Source organism: Panthera tigris, chromosome C2 (genome assembly GCF_018350195.1).
Source record: "Panthera tigris isolate Pti1 chromosome C2, P.tigris_Pti1_mat1.1, whole genome shotgun sequence".
Classification (NCBI taxonomy): Eukaryota; Metazoa; Chordata; class Mammalia; order Carnivora; family Felidae; genus Panthera; species Panthera tigris.
Genome location: NC_056668.1, coordinates 110,767,816 through 110,775,463, shown reverse-complemented (window position 1 = coordinate 110,775,463; position 7,648 = coordinate 110,767,816). Strand labels below are relative to the sequence as shown.

The window sequence follows — 7,648 nt, the reverse complement described above, 5'->3', positions numbered from 1 at the left end:
TATAGGACCTAGAAGCATCTAGGCGACAGGGTGATTGGTGGGGTCGGACACCAAATCTCACTTGGGGTGATTCAGGAAGCTCTCCTGGAGGAGTGCCAACTGGATGAGCAGTAAATGGGAAAACTGGATAAGCTGGAATGGGAACATAGAGACCTCATGGGTCTCAGTATACATTCAGAGGCCAGCTCTAGACAGATGGAATATTCTGGTTGCCACTGGCAGAGGATTTGTGAAGGTAAAACTAGAAGCAGGAAACCCAGTTCTTAGTTATAAAACGTGATGATCAGAATTAGGGTAAAGAGCAGTTAGGGCCTTCCAGGAAGCAGATGCCACGATAGACGAAACCTGCAAAAGCAGATGCCACGATGGATGAAACCTGCAAAAAAACGTGTGGGGAGAAAGCTAGAGAAGGTGGGTAGGCCAGCAGATTGTTCTGTTATCTGACACCTGTGGAGAAAAAGGGGAGGGAAGGGGGAGAGGGTAAGAAGAATTTCAGACTACAGCACAGTTACTGGAAAGTTTCAGCCAGGTTAACCAAGAGACTCCAAACCAAAGGGACCTATTAAAGAAGCCCCGTATTTTGCTATTATGCATCTGCATTTTGTGTGGGGGGCAGGGAGTGTGGGAGAGAGAGGCTTTATTTTACTATTTGGTGGGGGTGGGGTCGGGTGGGGGAACCTGGTCAGAAGGTAGAAGGAGACCCAGGAGGGATTGGCATTTATACTGGGACTGGGCAGGGGAAGGGCTGCCTCAGGGCCTGTTGGGAAGAGAAACTGAGGCCAGCCCCTACTGAGACCTACCTAGAGAGGTGGGGATGGGAATTGGGCCTGGAGGAATGAGGGGCCACCCTGTCTCCAGGCTGGACATGAGGCCCTGGCCCTGCCTCATTTTCCCCTTACAGGACCTCAATCCTGCCTGCTCCCTGGGCCCTATGGACTCCAAACCTTCGTGCCCTGTTGCAGAGGAGAGGGCTAGGCATGTGAAGGCAGTGGACAGGGAGCCTAGGGAAGTTAGGGAGCACAGGGTAGGACCCAAGGTGTGGAGAAGGTGGCAGCCACCTGGGCAGTTGGTTCCTGGAAGCAAAGACCACAGACAGAGCCACACCTCCCAGGGCACCCGCAGGGCCCCAAACGGCCACTTCCAGCAGATGGGCCGGGCACCCCTGCAAGGCATTCACTGGGCACTGGGCTGGGGAGGGGGCAGCATTTTCCAGCACAGGGCAGTCTCCGAGCTCTGCTGGTCCATGTGCTTCTTCCTCAGCCTGGAGGACTCTCTCTGTTCACTGTCCTGTTGGAACGTTCCGGCTTTGAGACCACCCTCAGATGCCAAGCTGCCAGTTTGTTCATACGCTTCACCCCGAGCTGCAAGAGCTGTTCTTCCTCCTCAAATGTCACATCTACTTTGGCACTGGAGGTGATGGCCTTGATGGTGGGGTCATAAGAGTTGGCTGCCAGCACCAAGTTGGCCTGTAGGTAGTTGACATCACTCTTCTTCTTCCAGTTTGCCAGGGCGACGCGCTGCCCCGTGAGCATCTCCGGGTCAGGCTTGACAATGGAATCCTCAGGATTATCTCTAGGCACAGGGCCACTTTGGGGGGAACGGTTGCGGAGGATGGTGTCTGAGGCCTTGGAGTCCCAGTGACCACTTGGAGTCCGCAGTGACCATAACCATCTCTCCCAGTGGATCCATGACTTGTACACTGTGGTCGAGGGCCTCGATGACATCATAAGAGCTCAGGTTAACACCAGCTCTGGCTCCTCCTGAACCTGCCTGCTGTTCTCCAGTGAGGGCTGCAGTTGCAGTGACTGGGCCCTTGGCTGGGTGGCTCCAGCAGGGTGGGCCTGGGACCAATGTCTCCTTCCTCAATAGCAGATTCCCCAGGATGTCCAGGCATTCCTCCAGGCCAAGTTGGGCTTGGGCTCAGGCTCCAGGGTGACCAGGAACTCTCCAGTTGGGGCCAGGGTCTGATAAGCCTCCTCCAGAGGGGGCTGCCCAGGAACCGGAATGGTGGTAATTTGCTCAGGTCTTATCCTACTGGTCTTTTTGCCCCCCTTCCCCTCCCCCTCCCATCCCCCTCCTCCTCCTCCTTCCCCTCTGTCACTTTGCATCTTCCACCCTCCTCAGCATCTTGAAGTCCTCAAGTGTCAAGATGCCGTTAGATAAGGGGTTAATTCATATCCAGAAATACATAAAGAACCCATACAACTTGACAAAAAAATCCAGCTAAAAAGTGAGCAGAGGATCTGAATAGGCATGCTTCCAAAGAAAGCACAGATGGCCAACAGGTACATGAAAAGGTGCCCAACATCACTAGTCATCAGGGAAATGCAAATCAAGACCACAGGGAGATAACATCACACAGGTGTTACGATGGCTATTATCAAAAAGAGAAGGAATAACAAACGTTGTGAGGATGTGGAGGAAAGGGAATCGTGCCCTGCTGCTGAGGGTACAAATTGGCACAACCCCTGCAGAAAACAGTATGGAGTTTCCTGAAAAAATTGAAAATAGAACTACCACACAATATAGCAAAATGAGTGAAGGTGGTCAAAAGATAGAAACTTCCACTTATAAAAAAAATAAATCCTGGGGAGACAATGTACAACACAGTGACTATGGTTAATAGCCAGTAACCATTCTGTAAGTTTTGCCTGTGTTGTTACTTGTGGCTATGACTTAACTTCACTGATCAATATTATTCCGTTTTATGAATATATCACCATTTGTTCATCTGACCTATCACTGATGGCTATTGAGGTCACTTCTAGTCTTGTGCTGTTTATAGTTCTAATGCATATTTTTGAAAGTTAAAGAGTAGATCTTAAAAGTTCTTATAACACGAAAAAATATAATTCTGTGTGGTGATGGATGGTAACTAGATTTGTTATGGTGATCACTTTACATTGTATGCAAATGTTGAATCATTATGTTGTTCATCTGAAACTAATGTTATATGTCAATTATATCTCCATTAAAAACAGTGATAAAAAGAATAAAAATTAAAAGATCTTTATTTTCCCATTAGTCTGTGGTTCCCCAAAAAAGTGAAGAAGCTCAGAGGAAACATAGCCTTGGCATGAATGCGGCAGGGGATTGAGAGGGGAAGAAACTAGGATTGTCAGGCAACTGTGATACCTGCACAGCTGGAGATCTAAGAGGTACATATTCATGGCTGCTACAGGGATAGGAAAGAACATATAAAGTATAGAAGTCTGGAGAAGTGTGGTTTGTGATTGGATATGGAAGGAAAAGAAAAAGAGGAAGGATTCAGGGTGGCTCTGAAGTTTCCGTGCGACCTAGTGCAAAACAATACAATTGATGGCAAAAGAATGGGGTATTTAATAGGGATGGAGATAAACGCCTTTTTTATCAGATTGAATCTTAAGTGTTTATGGAATATCTATGTGGACACAACTGGGAAAATATGTCTGAAGACACATGGGTTCCCAATGGGCCTTATGTTTATTCTCATCCTCAACTCTGTCTCTGTCTCTGTCTCTCTCTCTATTTATGTATATATATATGTATATATATGTGTGTGTGTGTGTGTACATATATATGTATACATGTATATATATATATATATATATATGTATATGTATATATATATTATATATACAGATGCCCATAAAGATGAAGCTATTTGCTTCCCAGAATATCAGATTTAACAAGCATTCAGTCTGGGGTGTCTGAGTGGCTCAGGTGGTTGTTGAGTGGCCAACTCTTGATTTCAGCTCAGGTCATGATTCTGGCTGGGGTCATGGGACCCAGTGCTGCATCTGGATCTGTGCTGAGCGTGGAAACTGCCTGGGAATCTCTCTCTCTCTCTCCTGCTGGGATTCTTTCTCTCTCCCTCTGCCTTTCCCCCTGTTTGTGTGCTCTCTCCTCTCTCTAAAAATTAAAAAAAAAATTTTAATAAAAAAAACCCTTTCAGTCTGAAGTCATTTATGTAATGCAACTTTATAAAACTGTATTAAAGCAATTCTGTTCAACAAAAGATAATATTAAGAAACTGAATAGGCAAGCTCAAAAAAGTCAGATACATGGATTTTTTTTTAATTTTAGAAATTAATAAGAAAAAGACTGACAACCCATTAGGAAAATGAGCAAGTGACTTTCTTGGGTACCTTATAAAAGAGGATATTCAATGCAAGATAAAAACACAATGAGATATTACCACAAATCCACCCCATTTGCTGAAATGAAAAAGTGTGACCATACCAGGTGTTGGCAAGGATGTGAAGTAAATGAAACACTCACATAGGACTGCAGAGAGTACAATTGGTACAACCTCGTCATGACAAGGTTGGTGACCTTGAAAGCCCATATAACTGATGGCCCAGTGTGAGCTTATATCTAGCAGAAATGCCTGTAAATGTGCCAGAAGACATGCACAGAATGCTTGTAGAAGCATTAGAACTATAAACAGCACAAGACTGGAAGTGACCTGAATAGCCATCAGTGATAGATCAGATGAACAAATGGTGATATATCCATAAAATGGAATAATATTGATCAGTGAAGATAAGTCACAGCCACAAGTAACAACACAGACAAAACTTACAGAATGGTTACTGAATGAAGCCAAATCTAAAAGAAAACATGCACTATGATCCCATGGATCTAAAACTAAAATTCCACAACACTATAGTATTTCGATATGTATACTTACAGGTTAAAATGCAAGGAAAACAAGGGTGTGGATTGTCACTGAGAATGAGCAACGAGGGCTTTTGTGAGCATGCCTGCAATGTTTTCTTTCTCGATCTGAGTGATGGTTACTGAGTGGCGGTTATAACATGGTGCTCGTGTTATTAAAATACATTAAGCTGTCCATTTGTGTTTGAGATATAGGCATGCCACATTTTATTGTACTTCACGGATACTTTTTATTTATTTATTTTTTTTAACAAACTGACGTTTTGTAATAAGCCTGCATGAAACAGGTTTATCAATCAATGCCATTTTTCCAAAAGTATCTGCTCACTTTGTGTCTTTATGTCACCTTTTGGGTAATTTTCATAATATGTCAAACTTCTTCATGATTATCGCATTTGTTACAGTCATCTATGGTCAGCGATTATGACTCATTGAAAACTCATGGGGCGCCTGGGTGGCGCAGTCGGTTAAGCGTCCGACTTCAGCCAGGTCACGATCTCGGGTCTGTGAGTTCGAGCCCCGCGTCAGGCTCTGGGCTGATGGCTCGGAGCCTGGAGCCTGTTTCCGATTCTGTGTCTCCCTCTCTCTCTGCCCCTCCCCGTTCATGCTCTGTCTCTCTCTGTCCCAAAAATAAATAAAAAACGTTGAAAAAAAAATTAAAAAAAAAAAAAAGAAAAAAGAAAACTCAGGTGATGGTGAGTATTTTTTAGCAACACTTTAAAATTAAGATATACACATTGTGTTTTTAGATATAATGCTATTGCATACTCCTTGACCTACAGTATTGTATAAACATAATTTTTATATGCACTGGGAAAGCAAAGAATTCATTTGACTCACTTTATTGTGATATATGCTTTATTTCAGTGTGCTCGAACAAAACCTACAAAACCTCCGAGGTATATGTCTACTTTTCTGCTTACTTGTTGTGTTTAACAATAAAGATAAAAAACTGAAAAGCAAAAAGAGAAAACCATAAATACCTTATTTCTTCAAGAAAGAAAACTTATGAGGTAAGTTTAGAAGAAAATAGGGACATCTCTTAACAAATGAAGAGTTACGATAGGAAGGTAGGAGCTGATGTTTACAGGTAAAAATTTTATTTTATTATTATTTTATTTTTAATTTTTTAATGTTTATTTATTTTTGAGAGAGGGACAGAGTGCAAGCAGGGGAGGAGCAGAGAGAGGGAGACAAAGGACCTGAAGCAGGCCATTCACTGTCAGTGCAGAGCCTGATGCGGGGCTGGAACTCACTGTGAGATCATGACCTGAGCCGAAGTCAGACGCTCAGCAGACTGAGTCACCCAAGTGACTCAGTACCCCTAAAAATAACAATTTTAAATATACAAGTTTGGTAGATTTGTTTTAAAAAATAAAATAGTTTCCGTGAATCACAGAATTTTTCTCTTTTACCAAAAGTTTCAGTAACTAGGAGAAATAAATGTAGAAAATATATTTTACATCTGATTATCCTTAACATTTATAAATAAACAAATGGAGGAAAGTATATTCTTCAGTTTGACTATTTCCCAAATACCTAAGTAGTATCACAAGTGAGACAGCAGAAGGTAAACATAGGAAAATGGGAGAATACAAGTCACAGAAACACACCATTTCATTTGTCAAGACTCTGTTCTTCATACCCGTAAAAACTGCAGCCCAAAAATGAGTTAGTGGTTTCTAAAAACCAGAGAGCACAACCCATGCTATTTATGAAATGTGCAGTAGAGATTAACTGAATCCCTCATATACAGAGATACGTATCTTATTTTGCTTTTGAAAAACAGCAAATATATTTTGGGGGCCATGCTAAGGGTTACTTACAAAAGAATTAGTGATTCAGAATCCTAAATCTATGGCCATGCTTATCACCAAAAGCATGATATTGTTTGCCAAGATTATATTCTCAATGAAAGAAATGCCCCGGATTGCTCAAGCTCACATTCCCTTGATATATTAGTTCTTGGTTTGGGCTCAGAAATAGTTTTTAGGTAGTTTCTTATCATCTTGCACTTTTTTTTCCCCCTTTTTAACCAAGTGCAGAAAATGTGGCCAGTGTGCATTTCCAGCAGATGTCAGTGTTGGTGTTTGATGTGATCTAGGAAGACCTCAAACCGGGGGCCCTACCTTGAGGATGAACAGGGTTCTGTGCAGATCCTCACTTCTTGTGAAGTGTGGAAAGATAGAGAATTCTGTTCTTTTGCAGGATATTTTCTTCAGAAGTCTATTGCTGTGAGTTGGGAAATAGAGTTTCGACAGATTTGTCCATCTCTTTCAGACTTAGCTTGTTCTAGTTGTACATAAATTGTATGAATTTATTCTTCCTCTTGCTCCAAAAAGGATATTTGCTATCTATTTCTCTCTCTGAATTTCTTCCCAGAATGATGATTTTTTGGCTTGAGGAATTTCAATGTGTTTGTCTCAGAAAAATATATTTAGCACCTACCAGGTACCCAGGAAATAGAACATTCTAGCTGGCTTGAAGGAAGACTTTTAATTATGGCAGTAAGTTCTATCACAAGATATGAACAAGTTATTAAGAGAGGACAGAAGACAGGGTAACAAATACTGCCTAGAGGAGAGAGGTAGACTTCATTGAAGAAGGGATCTGGAGCCTTGAAGGATGAATATGTGCTTCAGAAATGAAGAAATGAAATGATGTGCAAAATCCTGACGAATGCTGTTCATGCCGATAACTTCCAAACAAGTTATTTTAGATCATAGTCCTGATTCTTTGGAGGCTACTTGAAGTATATTCAAGTATTTAATAGTTTGAGACTGGAGGCCATTTACAAAGTAGTTAAAAACACAGAGTTTAGATTCTACCTAGATTCAAATTCTTGCTTTCTAATTATTAGATCCTGATATGGGGGGAAAAAAGTAATTTTCTTGTGCATCAGTTTCTTTATCTGAAAAGGAGATGGAAACGACATCAAGACTTTATAAGATTGTCAAGAAGACTAAGTGAAATAAATATAAAGTGCTTA

The 7,648-nt window shown here is 41.9% G+C and overlaps 1 pseudogene; it reads right to left on the bottom strand.

Annotated features, from left to right (window-relative positions):
• Positions 1–696: 696 nt before the first annotated feature.
• LOC102963772 overlaps positions 697–7,648 on the bottom strand; it is a 32,718-nt pseudogene continuing 25,766 nt past the window's right edge.